Genomic DNA, 21084 nt, shown 5'->3' with positions numbered 1-21084 from the left:
TGTATGAGAGTTCTTTTGGCTCACAGAACTAAGAAGAGAAAAACTGTTTTCAGCCTCCACCCTTGTGTGTATTCCCCCATTGTGCAAGCAAGAAAGCTACAAGTGAGACTCCTTCCTTCTCTCCCACAATCTTGACATGGTATCAGAGCCTTGTTCATGGTAAGGAGCTCAAGAAAGCAAGCCAAGCTCGCGGTGGTCTGGTAAGAGGAGCAGTGTTGCTTTCATTTTCTGTTTTGGGAGCAGATCTCTGCAGGTAGCACAGTCGGAAATTGCAGGAGTGCATTGTCTCAGGTTGAGACGCCCTTCGCGGTGAAGCAAGAGGGCAGTATATGCTGCGGGCAAGGGCTTTAGCCCTTGGAGACCCTGTTTTTTTTATTTGAGGCCATTTCGGGGCCTGTTTTGGAGGCGAAAGTTTTCTGCACGCACTCAGGAAAAGGCCCTGTTTTATGCTGTGCGACCACTGTTCTACAGGTCGGTGAAAAGTTATTGTAGAAATTGCATCGTATGCTTGTGCGCAGAGACATTGGGAGTTTCAGAATCATCCTTGGTTCCTGTTTATGCAAAATCGTCACTAGGAAGTGACTGTGTGGTCAAATACCACTTTCGCCAGTTTTGCAGATTTGCCCTTGTGAGGGTGAAGCTGAGTTTTTGCAGTGATAGAATTTTTCGCAGTGTTCTGTAATGGCGTCTGATTCTCTTTCACAGATTGTAACTGAAAAGCTTGACAAGAACAACTTCCAGGCATGGAAGTTTAGAATGATGAATTTCCTTATGGGAAAAGGATATTGGGAATTTGTTGCAAGAAATGAAGAAGAACCAGTTCTTCCTGATGTTCCCAATCAACAGTAAATGCAGGCATTCAAAGCATGGCATGAGAGAGCCAGGAAAGTTATGTACTGGCTATCTATAAGCATTTCAAACTCTATGATTGTGCATATTCAGGATGCAAGTACGCCAAAGGAGGCATGGGATACTCTGTCAAAGATGTATAGCACAAATACGCAAGCCAGGAAAATGCAGCTCAAGCAAGAGTTGCACAATGTGCAAAGAGAAAATATGAGCATCAATGACTACCACATGAAGGTGAAGAAGATTGCAGATGCACTTGCTTCCATTGGGTCGCCAGTGGAAGATGATGATTTAGTTTATGTGACCTTGAATGGTCTAGGAAAGGATTATGCACAATTTCGGACATCCATTTCAGTTCGTGAAAGATTTCCTGATTTTGAGGAGTTGATTGCTCTTCTAATTTCTGAGGAGCAGAGAAATGGTGGTGCATCTTCTTCAGGAGGAACTTCAAAAGAAATTGTCTTCTACTCAAATGCTGGAAGAGGTAGAGGCAGAGGTAGAGGAGGCCGATTTGGAGGCCGTGGTAGAAATCAGAATATGCAGCAAACTCAAGAAAACCAGTCCTATGGAGGAGGACGTGGTAACTCTAGAGGCAGGGGGAGCCAAAGAGGTCGTGGTGGATGGCAAAGAGGCCAAAATGCAAACAGTAATGTTGAATGCTACTATTGTGGTAAAATGGGTCATATGGCTAAAGACTGCTATAAAAAGCAGAATGACATCATGAATGGAAAACTGCAACAAGGAAATTATGCATCTTCTAGTAGACAGGGTGATGACAGAATTGAGTATTTGTTTATGGTGCAGCACATGAACAATTCTGTGACAAGTGCAGAAGAAAGCAACGATGTGTGGTATGTTGACTCAGGTGCATCAAACCACATGACAGGTCATGCAGAATGGATGGAGGATGCAAGGAAAATGGAAAAACCAGAATTTGTGGAGACTGGTGATGATACTGCACATCCGATTGTGCAAATTGGAAAAATTCCTTTATCTATGCAGGATGGGAAAAAGAAATACCTGTCCGATGTATTTCATGTCCCGAATATCACCAAGAATCTGGTTCCTGTTGGTCAAATGATTGAACAGGGCTTGCAGGTCAGATTTAATCCTCATGGATGCTTTGTTGAAGATATGAAAAATAAAGGTCGCTTGATAGCAAAAGGAAAGAAGAAGGACAGAATGTTTACGTTGGATGCAGACATGTCTGAATTGAGTGCAGCAATGTTTACACATGGGACCGGTGTAGTTGCAGATATTGATATCTGGCATAAACGCATTGGTCATGTTAATGTACAGCGACTTAAATCAATGCAGGCCCAAAATATTGTTGCAGGATTGCCTAGATTCAAGGTTGCAGAAATGCATAAGGTATGTGAAGCCTGTCAGTTTGGAAAACAGGCAAGGAAACCATTTCCTAGACATGTTCAAGAGAGTAAGAAGCCATTGGAATTAATCCACTCTGATGTGTGGACTACTAAAGCCGCATCTCTTGGAGGCTGTCATTATTTTGTTACTTTTATTGATGACTATAGCAGAAAAGTTTGGGTGTATTTTATGAAAAAGAAAAGTGAAGTTTTTGGGCATTTCAAAACTCTTAAAGCTATGGTTGAAAAAGAAACAGGCCTGCAAATAAAATGCCTAAGGTCAGATGGAGGGGGAGAGTACCTCTCAAATGAGTTTGCAAGGTTCTTGCAGGAGCATGGCATAAACCAGCAATATTCATGCAGTCATACCCCACAGCAAAATGGAATTGCAGAAAGAAAAAACAGACATATTGGAGAGGTGTCTCGTGCCACGCTCAATGAAAAAGACCTGCCAGATTTTTATTGGGCTGAAGCAGTTGCTACAGCAGTCTACATAATGAACAGGACTCCCACTGCAGCAATACATGGAATGACTCCAGAGGAGAGGTATACTGGTAGGAAACCAGATATTTCTCATTTGAAAATTTTTGGTTGCATTGCCTATGTACATGTGCCAGATGAGTTGAGATCCAAGTTGGATCCAAAAGCTGAGAAGTGCATCTTTATTGGTTACTCTCTGTAGCAAAAAGGGTATAGATGCTATAACCCTTCTACTCGTAAGTTTACAGTGAGCAGAGATGTTGTTTTTGATGAGATGAGTAGCTGGTATAAACCAGTAAATGTGATTGATGATGTAGATGCACAAAATGGTAATGCTGCACAAAATTCACAGCAGCAGTCACAAAATATTAGTGGACCTAGAGCGTCCTCTAGCAGTGGTTCACATTCTTCGCCATGGACAGGTAGATTGAGATCAGGAGAATCTTCTCAAAGTAATGCAGATAGTGGTATGCGGGTATCACGAAAAGGAAAAGAGAAGGTTGATCAGCCCATGTTTGATGTGAATGCAGGTCACTCTTATGTGGATGGTGAATCCAGTGGCTCAGAACAGAGCATTGATGATGAGTTGGGTATTCCTTCTATTGTTACACCTGGATTAAGGAAGACCAGGGATGTTTTGAGAGCACCTGGGAGTGAACCCACTTTGCGCAGGTCTACCAGAGTTAGGTATCCTGTGGATAGGCTGAAATATGATGGATTTACAGCCATTCACTATGCATATATGGTCAAGGTGATACAGGAACCAGAACCCACTTCTTTTGAGCAAGCCATGGGAAAAGAAAAATGGGAGAAAGCCATGGATGAAGAAATGGATGCCTTGGAAGCAAATGCTACATGGGAATTGGTACCTTTGCCTAAAGGTAAGAATGCAATTGGCTGTAAGTGGGTTTATAAGGTGAAGCACAATGCAGATGGTTCTGTGAACAGATACAAGGCAAGATTAGTAGTCAAGGGGTATGCACAAACATATGGCATTGACTATGAAGAAACATTCAGTCCGGTTGCAAGGATGGCAACCGTAAGAGCAGTCATTGCTATGGCTGCATCAAGGGGATGGTCTTTACATCAGATGGATGTAAAGAATGCCTTCTTGCATGGTGATTTGCAAGAAGAGGTCTATATGGAGCAGCCACCAGGTTATGTGCATGCTGTTTATCCTGAGTTTGTTTGCAGGTTGAAGAAAGCTTTGTATGGCTTGAAGCAAGCACCTAGAGCATGGTCTGACAAGATAGGACAGTATCTTGTCACTATTGGTTTTCAGATTTCCAAGGCAGATTTCTCACTTTATGTGAGAAAAACAGAGAAAGGTATTATGCTACTTGTCATTTATGTTGATGATTTGATTATGATAGGTGACAGTGATGAAGATATCCTTCATGTGAAAATGCTATTGAAGCAGAAGTTTGAGATGAAGGATTTGGGAGAGCTGCGTTATTTCTTGGGCATTGAGGTGATTAGATCACCAAGTGGGATACAGCTCTTGCAGAGGCAGTATGGATTGGACATGCTGTCCAAATATGGGATGACAGGCTGTAAGCCTATTTTAGTTCCTTTGGAGCAGAATGTGAAGCTGAGCACAAATGCAGGTGAGCTTCTGGAAGACCCTACTATGTACAGACGCATAGTAGGAAGCTTGATTTATATGACTATTACCAGGCCAGATTTGAGCTATGCTGTTGGATTGGTAAGTCAGTTTATGCACGCTCCAAGGAAACCGGATCTGGATGTGGCTAGACGCATACTCAGGTATGTGAAGTCCACATTGCAGTATGGACTATTTTATGAGACTGGGGTTCAGATATAGGGCTGGTAGTATTTCTGATAGACGATCTACCAGTGGATATGTGTTCTCTTTTGGGAGTGCTGTACTCACTTGGAGCAGCAAGAAATAGCCTACAGTTGCCTTGTCGAGCACAGAGGCTGAGTACAGGGGTGCAGCAATGGCTGCATGTGAGGTAGCTTGGTTGCATAAGCTACTTTATGATATGCATCAGTCTACAGATGGGCCAGTTGTCATTTATTGTGAAAATATGAGTACTATACACTTGGCAAATAACCCAGTCTATCATGCTAGAACAAAGCACATTGAGGTGCATTATCACTATGTGCGGGAGAGGGTTTTACTAGGTCTTATTGATCTAGTTTATGTCAGCACAGAGGATCAGGTAGCTGACATATTTACGAAGGCATTGGGCGCAGAGAAGCTGCGCAAGTTCAGAGATCTGCTTGGTATGCAAGAATTGGGATTGAGCTCGAGGGGGAGTGTTGAGATATCGAGCTCCACTCGTGATACACCAGGGTGACCGTTGTGTATTTATGTCACCGACTTGTCAGTTGCAGACGCGGTTGGTACAGCGCCCATGAATAATAACTACATGATAGCTATCCTTATCTACTCTAGTTCGTGGCTCAGTTAGTATGCCACCTTAGTTAGTTGAGTTTGGTTTGAGACCCATATATAGGGTTCTTCTATTTCTTTGTATGAGATTTCTTTTGGCTTACAGAACTAAGAAGAGAAAAACTATTTTCAGCCTCCACCCTTGTGTGTATTCCCCCATTGTGCAAGCAAGAAAGCTACAAGTGAGACTCCTTCCTTCTCTCCCACAATCTTGACAGAACTCTCTTCATTTGAGGCCTAAATGTTCCTTTGTTCAATCATTATAAGACTAAGTTTTGTTACCTCTTGGTCTAGCCTGCACCTCCTGAATTATAGGGACAGCTCGAATGAGTGTGTCCTGTAGATCTAATGGGCGCATAGATTCGAGACAGGTATTCACTAGTGGATTTAAACCAGCATAAAATTTTGACACCTACTGTGTCATGTCCATCTAAGGCACATACTTAAGAAGTGAGACGAATTTAGAGTAGTATGTGTCAAGAGTGAGTCCCAGCTATTTTAGCTCGTAGAACTCATTCATTTTCTGTGTGCGATATGCAGGTGGTAAGTATCTTCCCTGCATGACTTTCTTCAACTTCTCCCAGGTAATGGATCCTTCCGCGATCCCTTGATCTCTGCACCATTGCTTCCACCAAATCCTGGCTTCACCGGTGAGCTTCACCGGTGAGCTTCAGCTTGGCGAGCATAGCCTGATTGCCGGGTGCAGTACAGGCTGCTTCAAAGTAATCCTCCATGAATTTGTGACAAATGCGGGATCTAGAGCATGGCAAAGGCGGAAGCTATGGAGGATGGAAGGAGAAGTGTGTACTCATGATGGAAAAGACACTATTTGTTACACAAGTGAATTAGGTTCCAAGATTGAGACTTGGACTCATAAACACAATCTTGCGTATGTGGACAATGACATTGACACTTCACTGAAAAGAAAAGAGTACTATCATTGCATTAAGAAAAGGAAGCAAGTACAATGCTTTATAGGAAAGTAGGAAACTGCAGTAGGCACCATTGTGCATATGGGATAAGTTAGCCTGCATATCCTTCACCCTGAAGCTCCATACAAAGAGGCTGTTTAGTGAGTGTGATTGCTGAATCTCAACACCCCTCCTCAATCACAACTAGAAAGGCACAAAGTGTGTAGAGGCTGTAATGAGAACCACCTGCAAAGTGTGGGCACACCACAAACATGGTAGACACCAGAGGCTGTTGCAGAAAAGGCTAAGTGTGGGCACCAAAACATGATGGACATCCAGAGGCTGTAACAGGGGCCTCACAAAGTGTACAGGGACTGTAATGTCAAGTTACATGAGGAGTTTACAAAGCTTATGGCAGGAATCATTAGGGCAAGGAAGTACAAGGCTTTTTAAAATAGTCTATCAGAATTATGAGAGTAAAAGGACTGATGAGTCTTGTCCTTCCGATCCTAGTGGTCTTCATCTTCATCTTCTTCTTCATCTTTTGGTCCATGGTCTTCTTCTTCTTTCACAGCTGCAAGATAGGCCTTTTGGGACCTCTTCCTAGCATGACAAAACTTTTCAGTATGTCCGGTTCTTTTGCAGAAGTCACAGAAGAGCTGATCCTTCTTGCCTTTGTACCTATTGCCAACATATAATGCATGCTCATCTCTAGAGGTACTTGGTTCTTCCTTAGTTTTTAGCTTCTTTTCCTCTTCTAACAGTGATGCCTGGATATCAACAAGTTCAGGATTTGGCATGTTGATTAAAGTTGTTGATACATTATTATATTCAGGAGGCAAACTCTTAAGTAGAACACCGATGCAAACATCTTCATCCATTTTAATGTTGATTCCTACAAGTTGGGTTAGGAGTCCTTCCATGTAATTGAGATGTGTGGCAAGTGATGTGCTGGACTTCATTTCAAGCCTGAAGAACTCAATCAGGAGACCATACTTTGATGATTTAGATTGTGCACCGAACAGGGTGTCAAGTCTTTTCCATGTATCCTGTGAGGTCTCACAGTTATCCACATGGTGGATGTAACTGTTGTCTAGCTCCAGTTTGATAATGGCCTGGGCTCTGTCATCATTCTTTTGCCAAGTAGTTGCAAGGTCAGCGTCCCGAGGTTTCTTCTCTTTGCCATTTGTGATGGCCCAGAGACCCTTTTTCATCAAGATGAGCTTGATGCGGGTTTGCCATGTGTGAAACCCGACTCCTTTGAATCGAGCATTTGGAGAGTCTTTTCCCATGTTGAGATTTCAAGATCAGCAGCAAATCAACACCAGAATTCTGAGATTTTATCAGTAGAAGAGCAGAATGCAGTGTGTCAAGAGACACAGTTAGTGACAGTGTGAAAACACACTATGTCAGTGTTGATGTTGAGCTTGATTCTTCTTGTTCGGGATCGTTCGGTCGTTCTTCAATCTTCTTAGGTCCTTCCCCTCCTTGATTTGATGCTGGGTCAATGGATTAGAGTGACAGAGGCTTGGGTTGAGTGTCAGGAGAAAGAAAAACTGAGGAAAAACAAGCTTGAGAAATTTTGGCTATGGTGAAATTAGGGTTTCTGAGACAGGGGCCTAGTTTTTCTCAGATTGCAGGAGCTATACTTGATCATTTTCAAAAAATTTTACATGCCTAGGAAGCTGACTTCATGGGCTATCAAAGCCCTATGAAAATCATCAAGATCGTGGACTGTATGACGCGCGCAGGTAGCTCGAACAGATTCGGCGCAGTTCAGGACAGCGATGACAAATTTGTGCAATGCCGGGGTCAGAGCGCAGCAATGTAGTCGATTTATGTGCTAGGGTGAAGCGCCTTGAGTAGAAGAACAATTCCCTAGAAGACATCAAGAGCTGAAGTGGCCTTCCCCTCCTTGATTTGATGCTGGGTCAATGGATTAGAGTGACAGAGGCTTGGGTTGAGTGTCAGGAGAAAGAAAAACTGAGGAAAAACAAGCTTGAGAAATTTTGGCTATGGTGAAATTAGGGTTTCTGAGACAGGGGCCTAGTTTTTCTCAGATTGCAGGAGCTATACTTGATCATTTTCAAAAAATTTTACATGCCTAGGAAGCTGACTTCATGGGCTATCAAAGCCCTATGAAAATCATCAAGATCGTGGACTGTATGACGCGCGCAGGTAGCTCGAACAGATTCGGCGCAGTTCAGGACAGCGATGACAAATTTGTGCAATGCCGGGGTCAGAGCGCAGCAATGTAGTCGATTTATGTGCTAGGGTGAAGCGCCTTGAGTAGAAGAACAATTCCCTAGAAGACATCAAGAGCTGAAGTGGCCTGGTTGAGAAGTTATTGAAGCTCCAAGTGAGGTAGGTCCTGTTTGGCTATGGCAGACATAGAGCAGAGATTGAGAATTTTCACAATGCTGAGCTTCAAATGGTCAAATGTCCTAGATTGATGTGATACAAGGAAGCTTTTGAGTTGGAGAATACTTTTCCAGAAGGAAGCTCCAAGAGATTTGACTTGTGGAGTGAGATATAAGCAGCTCAATCTGACAGGGTGCTGCTGGCTATGGTTGCCATGGAAGCTTCAGTGAGAGTAGAGTTGGGAGATGAAGTCATGAGCTGACATTGAGCTAGATTGAGGTTGAGAGGAGTCAAGAGAGCTGGAGAAGCAATGCCATGCCCAACTGGGCTCTGATACCATGTTGCAAATGCGGGATCTAGAGCATGGCAAAGGCGGAAGCTATGGAGGATGGAAGGAGAAGTGTGTACTCATGATGAAAAAGACATTGTTTGTTACACAAGTGAATTAGGTTCCAAGATTGAGACTTGGACTCATAAACACAATCTTGTGTATGTGGGCAATGACATTGACACTTCACTGAAAAGAAAAGAGTACTATCATTGCATTAAGAAAAGGAAGCAAGTACAATGCTTTATAGAAAAGTAGGAAACTGCAGTAGGCACCATTGTGCATATGGGATAAGTTAGCCTGCATATCCTTCACCCTGAAGCTCCATACAAAGAGGCTGTTTAGTGAGTGTGATTGCTGAATCTCAACAGGATTCAATTCAAATTTTAGCATCTGCTTGGACGGGGACCTGCCTCTCCCATCAAATTCGGGCAGCTTAATCTGCTTGAGAAGAAACTTCTTCTCTTGGATTACAACAGTACTTGATGTAGGAGGCGAACTAGGGATCTGTACCTAGGGTTGTGCCTGGATAAAGGTTTCTTAACGTTATTATACGATAAACGCTGTGATTTATATTTCATTTCCATTTCAGCTATCAACCAAGTAATCTAACTACTTAACTTCTTATTAATTCTCATGAACAAATAGGCATTGATAAAAAGAAGTCTTATTGTATTTATATGGGCATAGCCCTTGCGGAATACAACATTTCTTGCAATGATAGGCCAAATGTTTACATTTAGTTTGGGGAGAATAATGTTATATTACATTTATCTATAGGAACTGGATAATAGTATGGTTTCGGGTCACGGATCTTCAAGAATCGGTAAGTCATTGGAAGATCAGGGTATCCTTTCCTTTGGAACCCATTCTTCTCATGGCACCCCAACACTTTAATCCTGTCGGGAGGGATTACACAGGTCACTTCCTCATATACATATGAGTTCAGCTCAACCCTCCGACCTCGAATATGTAAATTTGAATTTACGTGAGCCTCCACAAAAATGAATAGCTTCACGACTTTCAGGACTTCCAACCACTTGATCCTCTTTAGGTTGGTTTGAAGGTATGCAAACTAGTGGGCAGCTATATAGTAGATTCCTAAGGCACCCGTCCATCTTCATTCCATGTACAAAGGTGATGGATTATAAATACGCTCTAGGATGTTTATCATCTCAACCCTTTGTCGATAATCTGGGGAATGCATCGCAGTCATAAACATGACTCGGAACACTAAGAACATGTTCCATGCTTCGTAATTTTGCAAGACAGCATCGAAAGTAAGGAAATGTTTGGAACAGCAACATTTTCTTCACTTCTTTTCATTAAGATTTCTTAAAAACAAATCCTTCGTTGGTTCGCTCTGATACCAACTATAACGTGTCCACCAGTTATCTTTAGGACACGTCTTAGTAATCCATCGGAAAGGATGTCTAGAAAGCTCCACCTGGCACTCCCATGGAATGTTACGGGGTTTGTGATCTAGGACTTTCCGCGTCTGCCATGTAGCGGAAGTATTCCGTCCGTTTCCACTTAGGATTGACCTGAATTAGGGTTTTCCCTATTGGTCATCTCCTAACGGCAACTAGCATCGATCCCGAGCGAACTACTTTACGCAGAACGCCAAGTCCGAAGCGGATTCACGCTGCACTTGGTTCAAGGAGAATGGGAAACGAGAGGGATGTAAGGCTCGACCTCTCTGCCATAAGACATAGTCCCATTTCGTCCCCCTAAAACAGTGTAAACCGGGATTATTGTAACTTAGACTTCTAGGTCAGTGCCCTTATTGTTCGTATCCTTTGCGCGATCTTCTTGCTATCCATCATGATTGAGAAAAGTTCTTGGTAAACCGGGACTTAGTAGGCCACTTTCCTTTATGTTGTATCTTATCTATACTTTGTGTACATTGTAAAAGTGTGGAAGAAGAAGAAAAAACTAGCAAGAAAACGTTTTGGCCTCCATCTCTCTTCTTGTCTCTTGAGTGAGCTTCTCCTTGTGCATTTTGTGTGTGTTCGGCACAGCATCTTGAGCAAGTCTCCCCACCACGCGATTCTTGACATGATATCAGAGTCGCGCCACTGAGAGAGGTTGATTTCGAAGGATGAAGTGAAGGAGAATATGCAAGGTTTGAGCAAGCAAGCCACAGGTAAGAAGCTCTCCCATCCTTCCACTCTTTCTCTTGGATAGTGCCTGTGGAGGCACCGGAAGCAGGGCAGAGTAAAAAGCTCAGATTGCAGTGAGATTTGGTATGTGTGTGTGAAGAGCACTATGTATTCTGCTAAAATAAGCCCTTTAGGGCTTGCCCACAGTTATTTTGGGCATTTGAGGCCGTTTCAAGCCCCACTTTAGAGCCGCAAGGTTGCGAACAACAGTTTCAGGGTACACTGTGATTTCGGCTGTTTTGACCGAAAGTGGGTGCATAGGTTACAGATTGCGAAATTGTAATTCTTGAGGTGTTTGCAAGAAGCAAACAGAAGGTTTATCTGAAACAGGTTGCAGATTGCATGTATTGTTGAGCAGATAGTGAAAAAGGCTGTCTGGTGTATTGCTGTGCACTACAGGTCGAGGGTTGCAGAAGATTTGCTTGTTGTTTGGTATTAGTTTTGTGATAATGGCAGAGAACAATGGAAGCCCCATCATTGAGAAGCTCGAGAAGAACAACTACCCTTCATCGAACTTCCAAGTCACGAACTTCCTTATTGAAAAAGGCCTCTACGAGTTTGTTTCAGGTGAAGAAAAGAAGCCGGAGGTGAGTGATCCTCCAACTGCAGAAGAGACAAAGGCACGGAAGGAATGGAATGCAAAAGACAAGAAGGTCATGTACTGGCTGTCTACAGTAATTGACAATAATATTTTGGGACATATTAGAAATGTAGAGAATTCATATGCAGCTTGGACCATACTTGAAAGTATGTTTTCCGTAACTACAAAGGCATGAAAGATTCAACTCAAGCAAGAGTTGAATACATTGAAGAAAGGGAAGATGTCTATCAATGAGTATGCACTGAAGGTAAAGAGCATTACAGATGCATTGGCAGCGATTAATGCAATGCCCGATGATGATGATTTGGTGTCGTCTACCTTGGGTGGACTTAACAATGAAAAGGCTTGGAAGTCTTTTGTAACTTCTATATATGTCAGAAAGCCATTTTCAGATTTCGATGAGTTGGTCTCCCTTATGATCACTGAAGAGATCAACATGCAGAGTGAGACATCTGAAAGAAGTGGTGAATAGGTCCAAGCTTTCTACTCCAGTTCAGGAAGGGGACATGGCAGGTTCTCTTCAAGGGGCCGTGGTACAGGACGTGGTAGTGACAACTAGCAAAATAGATTGAATCAGCAATTTGGCGATATGCAGGTTTCAAGAGGTCCTGGTAACTTTAGAGGCAAGGAGACCTTTAGAGGAAGAGGTGGATGGCAGAACAGAGGTTCTAACAACTCTGGTATTGTGTGTCACTAGTGTGGTAAAATAGGTCATATTGCAGCCCAATGTTATGCAAAATAGGTAAATTACAGCAAGGAAACTATGCATCGTCTTCACGACAGAATGAAGACAAAAATGAACGTTTGTTTGTTATGCAGCATATTCTGAATGCTGTTACAAGAAAGGGAACACATGATGATGTTTGGTATGTTGATTCAGGTGCATTCAATCACCCATGTAGAATGGTTTCGAGAGATACAGGATTTGCAAAATGCACGTTATGTGCAGATGGGTGATGATTCATGCCACCCAATTTCACACATTGGAAAAGTTCCCTTGTCCCCGCATGATGGTAAGACAAAGAGTCTTTTAGATGTATATGTGCCATCTATTACAAAGAACTTGGTGTCAGTCGATCAAATGGTAGAGTAAGGGCTGCAAGTCAAATTTAATGCAAAGGGCTTCTTTGTAGAAGACTTCAATGACAAGTGCAGGTTGGTAGCAAAGGGAAGTAGAGTTGGACGTATATTTACTCTGGATGCTAGAATTCCTACTATGAATACTGCTATGTATGCTTAAAAAAAAGGTGTTGTTGCAGATATTAAAATTTGGCACAAACGCATTGGACATGCAAATGTACAAAGGCTGAAATTAATGCAGTCCAAAGGGTTGGTTACAGGTTTGCCTACATTTAGAGTTGTAGAATTTCATAAGGTATGTCAGTTTGGTAAGCAGGCAAGACAACCCTTTTCACATGATAGAGATGTAAGCAGAAATATCCTTGATGTTGTGCATACATGATAGAGATGTAAGCAGAAATATCCTTTTCACATGATAGAGATGTAAGCAAAAATATCCTTGATGTTGTGCATACAGACATTTGGGGGCCTACACAAAATGTATCTCTCGGAGGTAGTTCATACTTTGTCACATTCATTGATGATTGTTCTAGAAAGCTGTGGGTATATTTTATGAAGGAAGAGAGTGAAGCATTTGAGCACTTTAGAACTTTCAAGGCTGCAGTTGAAAGAGAAACATGCTTGAAAGTAAAGTGCCTGAGGTTAGATGGAGGGGGAGAGTACCTCTCGAATGAGTTCAGTGATTTTCTGAGGTCTCATGGGATAAAGAGATAGTTCACATGCAGGTATACCCCACAGCAAAATGGGGTTGCAGAAAGGAAAAACAGACATATTGCAGAAGTTGCACGTGCCTTGATGGCTGAAAAGAATATGCCTAAGAATTTTTGGTCCAAGGTTGTTCATACTGCTGTTTATATTATGAATAGAACTCCCACAGTTGCAGTTCATGGTATGACCCCCGAAGAATGTTTTATAGGTAAGAAGCCTAATGTCTCACACTTGAAAGTGTTTGGCTACATTGCGTATGTTCATGTGCCAGATGAGTTGCGGAAGAAACTAGATCCAAAGGCTGAAAAGTGTGTCTTTATTGGATACTCTTTAGAGCAGAAAGGGTATCGTTGTTATAACCCTGTCACATGTAAGTTCTAAGTGAGCAGGGATGTCATCTTTGATGAAATGTGCAGTTGGTATACATCTAGTGGTGATGCATTGGATGATGATGATCATCATGATACTCATGTGCAGGCTGAAAAGCAAGAATCACGAACTCTTAGTGGATCAGAGACATCATCTGGTAGTCCTTGGTCTGGGAGACTAAGAAGTAGCTCTATATCTTTAGGTGCATCTAGTAGCACTATAGGTAAAGACAAAGGAAAGAATAAAGTGTCAGATGGCATTGATGCAGTTCTTGATGGAGACTCTAGTGGCTCAGAGAGCTTGGATGATGAGCTCGGCATTCCTTCTGTCAGGACACCAGGTGTACAGAGAGCTCATAATAATGTAAAGGCTCCATTGAGTGATCCGCCGGTACGCAGATCTAGCAGGGTCAGATACCCTGTTAAAAGATTTGGTTTTGAAGGTTATGCAGCTAACCATTATGCTTATATGGTGAAACTAGTTTGTCAAGAATCGCGTGGTGGAGGGGGTTGCTCAAGATGCTGCGCCGAACACACACAGAATGCACAAGGAGAAGCTCACTCAAGAGACAAGAAGAGAGATGGAGGCCAAAACGTTTTCTTGCTGATTTCTTCTTCTTCTTCCACACTTTTACAATGTACACAAAGTATAGATAAGATACAACATAAAAGGAAAGTGGCCTACTAAGTCAAACAATGCATAACCGACTACACTAGTCGACGGGACCCACTTACAGGTCAACCACTTGTTGGATCCCATGCATATTTTCAAGAATGTGGGCAGCTTGCTATGGGACCACATCACAGGAAAGAGAGACACTATAGGGTCATGAATGGATTTAAAGGAGGTAGGTAAGATGGAGGCGCTTTGGCCGCAGTCAAGTGCTGAAGGGGGAGTGCAGCTTCCTCGCGCTCCCTGGGTTTTGTCTACCAAAGAAGAGCGCATTGTGAAGCAAGTAATCAAGTCTATCCGCACTTCGACGGGTATGATGCGTTCTCTCAGGTCCGCATTTTCTAAAGATGACCAAATGTCTGGGCTAAAATCCCATGATTGGCATAAGATATGTCAGGTTTGTGAATAGAATGGATTTTAATTAGCGTGGACATTTTGCAATTTGAAAAGTGGCCATTATTCATAATGCTTTCTCATTTGTGGCAGTTTGTCCTACCGATCGTGATCGCAGGATGCCTTACTCCAAAAATTCGCGGGGCCATTTACAAGTTGTCGACTTTGGTGCAATGGATTTCACAAAAAGAGATTAAGACGTCCTCTATTGAATCCGCAAGGCGGGGAGTAGTTGAGACGGTCTGTCTCTTTGAGAAATACCTGCCCACTAGCATGCTCACGATACAAGTTCACCTTCTTGTGCATCTTGTGGACGAAGTGGAGATTGCTGGACCTGTCCATACGCGATGGATGTTCTTCCTGGAGCGCTTCATGAAAACCCTGAAAGGCTTTGTGCGACAACGAGCTCGTCTAGAAGGTAGCATGGCGGAAGGTTGGTTTTGATGTCAGAGGTGTTAGTGCATATCTCACAATGGCTACCAACGGTGGAACCAAACAATGAAATGCTATGGACGCTGAAGGACGATGATAGGCTGACTGGAGATGTGGTGGTTGAAAATGGGGTAGAAAAAAGAATGGATGCCTCAATGGAAGAGAAGGTGAATCACTTTTGTATGTTGCACCATGCCTCCATGGAGACGTGGCTCGCCAAGTACCAGATTGCAAGGCAAGATCGTGAGGAAGCGCAAGTCGAATTTCGATGCAATACGCGTCACCGACCGATTCGATATCTCAAAGGCATGGAGGAGATGTTGTGGTTTATGTCAACACGATGGTTGCATGGAGCCTTAACCGCAGCATCCAGCAAAGGGACAGAGGTCTCAATGGAGGAGTGGGAGTTCTCGAGGGGATGCAGTCCAAAGGTAATGAGGGATTTAGAATGTGTCGTATCTAAATTTGCTTGCTACATCTAATTTGAGTGTTTCAATGTATAATACAAAATATATAGTGCAGCGTGGTCGCGCGGACGACATTTTCACGTGGAGCGTATTGACAAAATGCGCTCCACAATGGACTATGGTGTCATGGCAAGGTTTGAGCAAGAGAGCCGGCGATGAGCAACGGATCCGAACACGGTTGTAGATGAGATGGAGTATTTTGGGAACTTGCAAAGTATTATTACAGTGGATTACCGTAGCTTCTCCATGATACTATTTGATGTGCAGTGGTTCAAAGTGGTACTTGGAGGAGCTGGAGCAACAGTTCGACGAGGTCCATTTGGATTTCTCGAAATAGATTCCGAAAAAAAATGGACGGATTTGCGCGACACCTTTGTGTTGCCGGCCCATTGTGAACAGGTGCAAAGAGTCATTTGCTTGCTAATTGTAATACGACATGGTTTATGTCACAATGGTTTGAACTCGCTTTGTAAGTGTTTGTGAACAGGTAATCTTCTATCCCAACCCCCGACAACCTCGATGGTGGTATGTTATACCTTCAACTCCTCGAGGTGCGAGAGTATATGATCAAAGCAATGTTCCAGGCATAGATGAAGAAAATATGCAAATAGAGGGGTCGATATTACAAGGGGTAGAGGCCATCGCAAGCTTGGAGCCCGCATCGGCTAACAATGATGGAAATACAGAAGTCCTAGAATTTTTTGAGAACGAGGCAGACTCATTCTTTTGTGGTGACATGTCTATCGACCTTCCAGTGTATGCAGAGTTGTGTCAGGAGATTAACATGGGACCATAGAATACTTCATTCTTGGAGAATTGTATTACTCAATTCGTTGTTTAGATCTTCCATAAAGGTACATAAGATATGCATTTTAAGAGGGATTTTTCAAAAATGATTTATATTACTGTGCTTTGTATAGTTTAAATTGATTATTCTAACATCATTTTTTATCTGTGCAGGTGACATTTTCAGGATGAGTCGAGGGATGAGCGATGAGGAGTTTCAGGATATGATGGCACGCATGTCTCCATATCAACTCGCGAGATTCAGAGAGATGGCAGACCAGGAGCTGTCTCGTTCTTCGTCAGGGCACTCTGCTAGATCTGCTTCAGCGCGATCAGATGCTTCAGCTTCGAGCAGACGATCTTGACGCTCACGACTTGGGCCAGAGGGAGGGACTGCAGGAGGATCAGGGGGTGCTGCTATGGATACACGGACGTGGTGTCTTCGTCTCATCGTTCAGCTGGAGCTGCATCACCTCTAGGATTTGTCACACCTGTGGGGACGTCTACTCCAGTTACTCCGGCTTCTGCACAGCCGTTAGCAAGGTGGCATGCCTTTTGGTGGCACTCCTTTTGGTGGCACCCCCTTTGGTGGCACCCCTTTGAGTGGCACTCCGGGAGAGGATACCCCCGTCGGTACACCGGATGTACAGGGGTCTCCTGGATATGCCCAGGAGCGTGGACGGAGATGGGAGAGGGCCCATCTTAGGCAGACTCCTAGGGGTTATGGATAGCTAGTGGATAGTAGGCCAGGAGCCATCATCATGAATGATGAGGGGAGGAGGGTGATGGCTCGCATGAGGGAGTTGTGCCAATAAGTTTTTCGGCACAACGTCCTGGATCATTGGAGGAACATACCAGAGGGGAGCAAGGACTACATAGTAGCATAAATAGGTGTAACAACCTGAATATAATAAGTAATGAGTCAGTGGCCATGTGAGAGTCATAATGACCACCGACGTGCTAAGTGTAGACGTGTGGACTCATCTAACCAGGCGGTCCATCATCCATGTCCACATGTGTTGAGCTTGCCATCTCAACATAGTTGAGGATGTTGAGCCCACTTGTTTTGAGGATGCTATTGGTCATGCTCATTGGGATGCAGCAATGGATGAGGAGATGGCTGCATTAGAGGCCAATGAGACTTGGGATCTAGTATCATTGCCGAAGGGCAAGAAAGCTATTGGATGTAAGTGGGTTTATAAGATGGAGCACAATGCAGATGGTTCTATTAGTAGGTACAAAGCTAGGCTAGTTTCAAAAGGCTATGCCCAAACATTTGGCATAGATTATGATGAAACCTTCAGTCCAGTTGCTAGGATAGCAACTATCAGATATGTGATTGCTTTGGCAGCAACCAAAGGTTGGAGGTTGCAGCAAATGGATGTGAAGAATGACTTCTTGCATGGTGATTTGTAGGAAGAAGTATATATGGATCAACTAGCAGGTTATGAAGATTTAGAGCATCCCACATATGTGTGTAGATTGAAGAAGGCACTCTATGGGATCAAGCAAGTACCTAGAGCATGGTCTGACAAGATCAGAGAGTATCTTGTTAATATTTCCTTTTATGTTTCTGATGCTGATCACTCACTTTATGTGAGAAAGGGAGATGCAGGTTTGGTCATCATAGTCATCTATGTGGATGACTTGATTATTACAGGTGATAGTGATAGTGGGATTGCTGAAATCAATGACTTTTTGAAGAGGAAGTTTGAGATGAAGGATTTAGGTGAGCTAAGGTACTTCCTTGGCATTGAGGTGATCAGATGTGATGATGGTATATGGCTGTCTCAAAGACAGTATGGCTTGGATATGTTGTCCAAGTATGGTATGACAACATGCAAACCACTTTCAGTCCCGTTGGAGCAGAATGTAAAGTTGAGTGCTGATGTTGGGGATGAGATAGAAGACCCTACTATGTTCAGGAGGATAGTGGGGAGTTTGATTTACATGACTATTACAAGGCCAGACTTGAGCTACGGTGTTGCTCTTGTGAGTCAATTTATGCAAGTACCTAGAAAGCCACATTTGGATGCAGTCAGACGCATATTGAGATATGTGAAGTCCACATAATATTATAGACTTTTCTATGAGGCAGGTACAGATGTACAGGTGTTTGGATACACAGATGCAGATTGGGCTGGTAGTATGTTTGATAGAAGATCTACCAGCGGATACGTGTTCTCTCTTGGTAGTGCGGCAATTGCTTGGAGTAGCAAAAAGCAATCTACAATTGCTTTGTTGAGTACAAAGGCTGAGTATAGAGGTGCTGCTGTAGTAGCATGTGAGGTAGTATGGCTACAAAAGTTATTGGCTGATTTAGATGTGCAGGTGGAAGGTCCAGTTGTCATCTATTGTGACAACATGAGCAGTATACAATTGGCTAGGAATCCTGTGTTCCATGCCAGGACAAAACATATTGAGGTACACTACCAGTTTGTGAGAGAGAAGGTACTAGCAGGTGAGATTGACTTGGTGTATGTCAGCACACAGGATCAGATAGCTGACATCTTCATGAAGGCATTGGGTAGAGAGAAGCTTCAAAAGTTTCGAAGCTTACTTGGAGTTACAGAGATGCAGTTGAGCTTGAGGGGGAGTGTTGAGATGACAAGCTCAACACGTGCGGACATTGATGATGGACCGCCTGGTTAGATGGGTCCACACATCTACACTTAGCACGTCGGTGGTCATTATGACTCTCACATGGCCACTGACTCATTACTTATTATATTCAGGTTGTTACACCTATTTATAGCTGGCAAAGTTATAGCGCCAGTCGACTAGTGTAGTTGGTTATGCATTGTTTGACTTAGTAGGCCGCTTTCCTTTATGTTGTATCTTATCTATACTTTGTGTACATTGTAAAGAGTATGGAAGAAGAAGAAAAAACTAGCAAGAAAACGTTTTGGCCTCCATCTCTCTTCTTGTCTCTTGAGTGAGCTTCTCCTTGTGCATTTTGTGTGTGTTCAGCGCAACATCTTGAGTAAGTCCCCCCACCACACGATTCTTGACAGCCAACCGGGACCACCCATCCGTAAGATGGACCTATGGCCACATCCTCCACACTTTTCTCAGGTTGTTTTAGTTATTTAATTACCTAACACATTTAGTTGGACATGTATCAATCAGCTTTCTTAATTAGTCCGTTAGGCACTGGTTCCTTCACGTAATCATAGCACTTGACATAGAAAAGTAATGTCAAACAAGTTCATTTTCAACAGGTTATCATATTTATCTTTGAAATGCATAAAGTCCAACCCGTACGCTTATCCATAATCCACCCAAAGGCTATCCAGAAATCCACAGGGATTACTAATCCAAGATTCAGCCCGTAGACGAGTATGCGGGCCTTGAGATCCAATCTCGAGTCACGTTGGCCTCTTGTGCAGGGCCCGGAAGGCGAGGGATTTACGGCCAGAGCCCCCTCTGGCACCCAAGCATCCTCCTACTCCAAGTAGCGCTCAACGGAAAGACCTCTCGCAGCGGGTTATGTCCACCTTCCTGGCACAGTTAACAACCCCCTTGGTTAGGGTCAGGCAGGCAGTTGGGGGTAACTGAAGCTACCTCTCCCTTCAAGCCTTCAACCTGAAGCATTATATATATTTTCATCCTTTAATTCTTTGAGTAAACCAAGCAAAATAGTGCTCTTCAAACTGTTACAAGCACAATTATTTCCATTGGTCGTTATTTTTGCCCAACTACTAAGGAGCAAATCCTTCTTTCCGAATGCATCCAGCACTTGATCCGAGATCAATTGTGACTTGGCAAGACCCCCAAGGGTTTATTTGTTAACCCTATATCCTTGGGTTAGGGCCATACCCTATTAACCCAACTTAGTCAATACCTTAAGTTCATATATTATTACAATTTATTGATTGGTCATTTGCTTCCAAGCAAACATCTAATCCCCGTATCTTGGTCACTTTACCCAAGAAAGGTACTATATCAAGACAATTATTCATCCTCTTGCAAGATAAACTTGCGTAAGAATCTTCCAATATCATTCTGAGGAATTGACCATTTCCTTGTGATAAAATCACAAGATCATGCAACTCTGCAACTTGTTGCACAAGTGTCGCATCAAACTATGGGACTATTCTATCCATCAACGGTGTCTTCTAAACGGTATCATGATTAGATATAACAATTCGTACCTGATTGCATTAGGCCGACATTGTCGGTCCTAGGGTTCCGAGTCTCATCTTTTTAGTAAGAGATTCTTAGGAAAAACCCTAGATCACTTCTCGCAAGTATGTTCCAATGTCCCTATATTCCGTGAATGTAGGCAAGTCTTTTAGGGTATAGGAGTTTCAGCTTTGGTAATACGAGCGCCTAGCTAATGTCCTCAACATGTTAAATCCTAGTTAGCTCTTTGGGATACGTTGCATTGAATTAACCCTTCATAAACGAGTACTTCACGGTTTTAGGTGTTTAGGTTTAAACTAGTTTAACTTGTCTGGTCTTGAACATGATTCATTGTCTACGTATAAGTTGATTTACAAACCCTAACCTTTCGGGTTAAGATCAAAGCATAGGTATAATTCCAATTGATCATCCCATAATATGCAAACAAGATTCGTGCTACTAAGCTTTAGGATTTTATGTTTAAACATGCAGCCTTTTTCTACTTTCTTTTTCGAATGAATTTGTCGTATGTTGAACTTACACACCCTTTCGTTGATTTAAGTTTTTAGGCCAC

Source organism: Lygodium microphyllum, chromosome 2 (assembly GCF_053477565.2).
Source record: "Lygodium microphyllum isolate KBCC chromosome 2, Lygodium_microphyllum_v1.1.10, whole genome shotgun sequence".
Taxonomy (NCBI): domain Eukaryota; kingdom Viridiplantae; phylum Streptophyta; class Polypodiopsida; order Schizaeales; family Lygodiaceae; genus Lygodium; species Lygodium microphyllum.
This window is presented reverse-complemented; position numbering follows the sequence as displayed.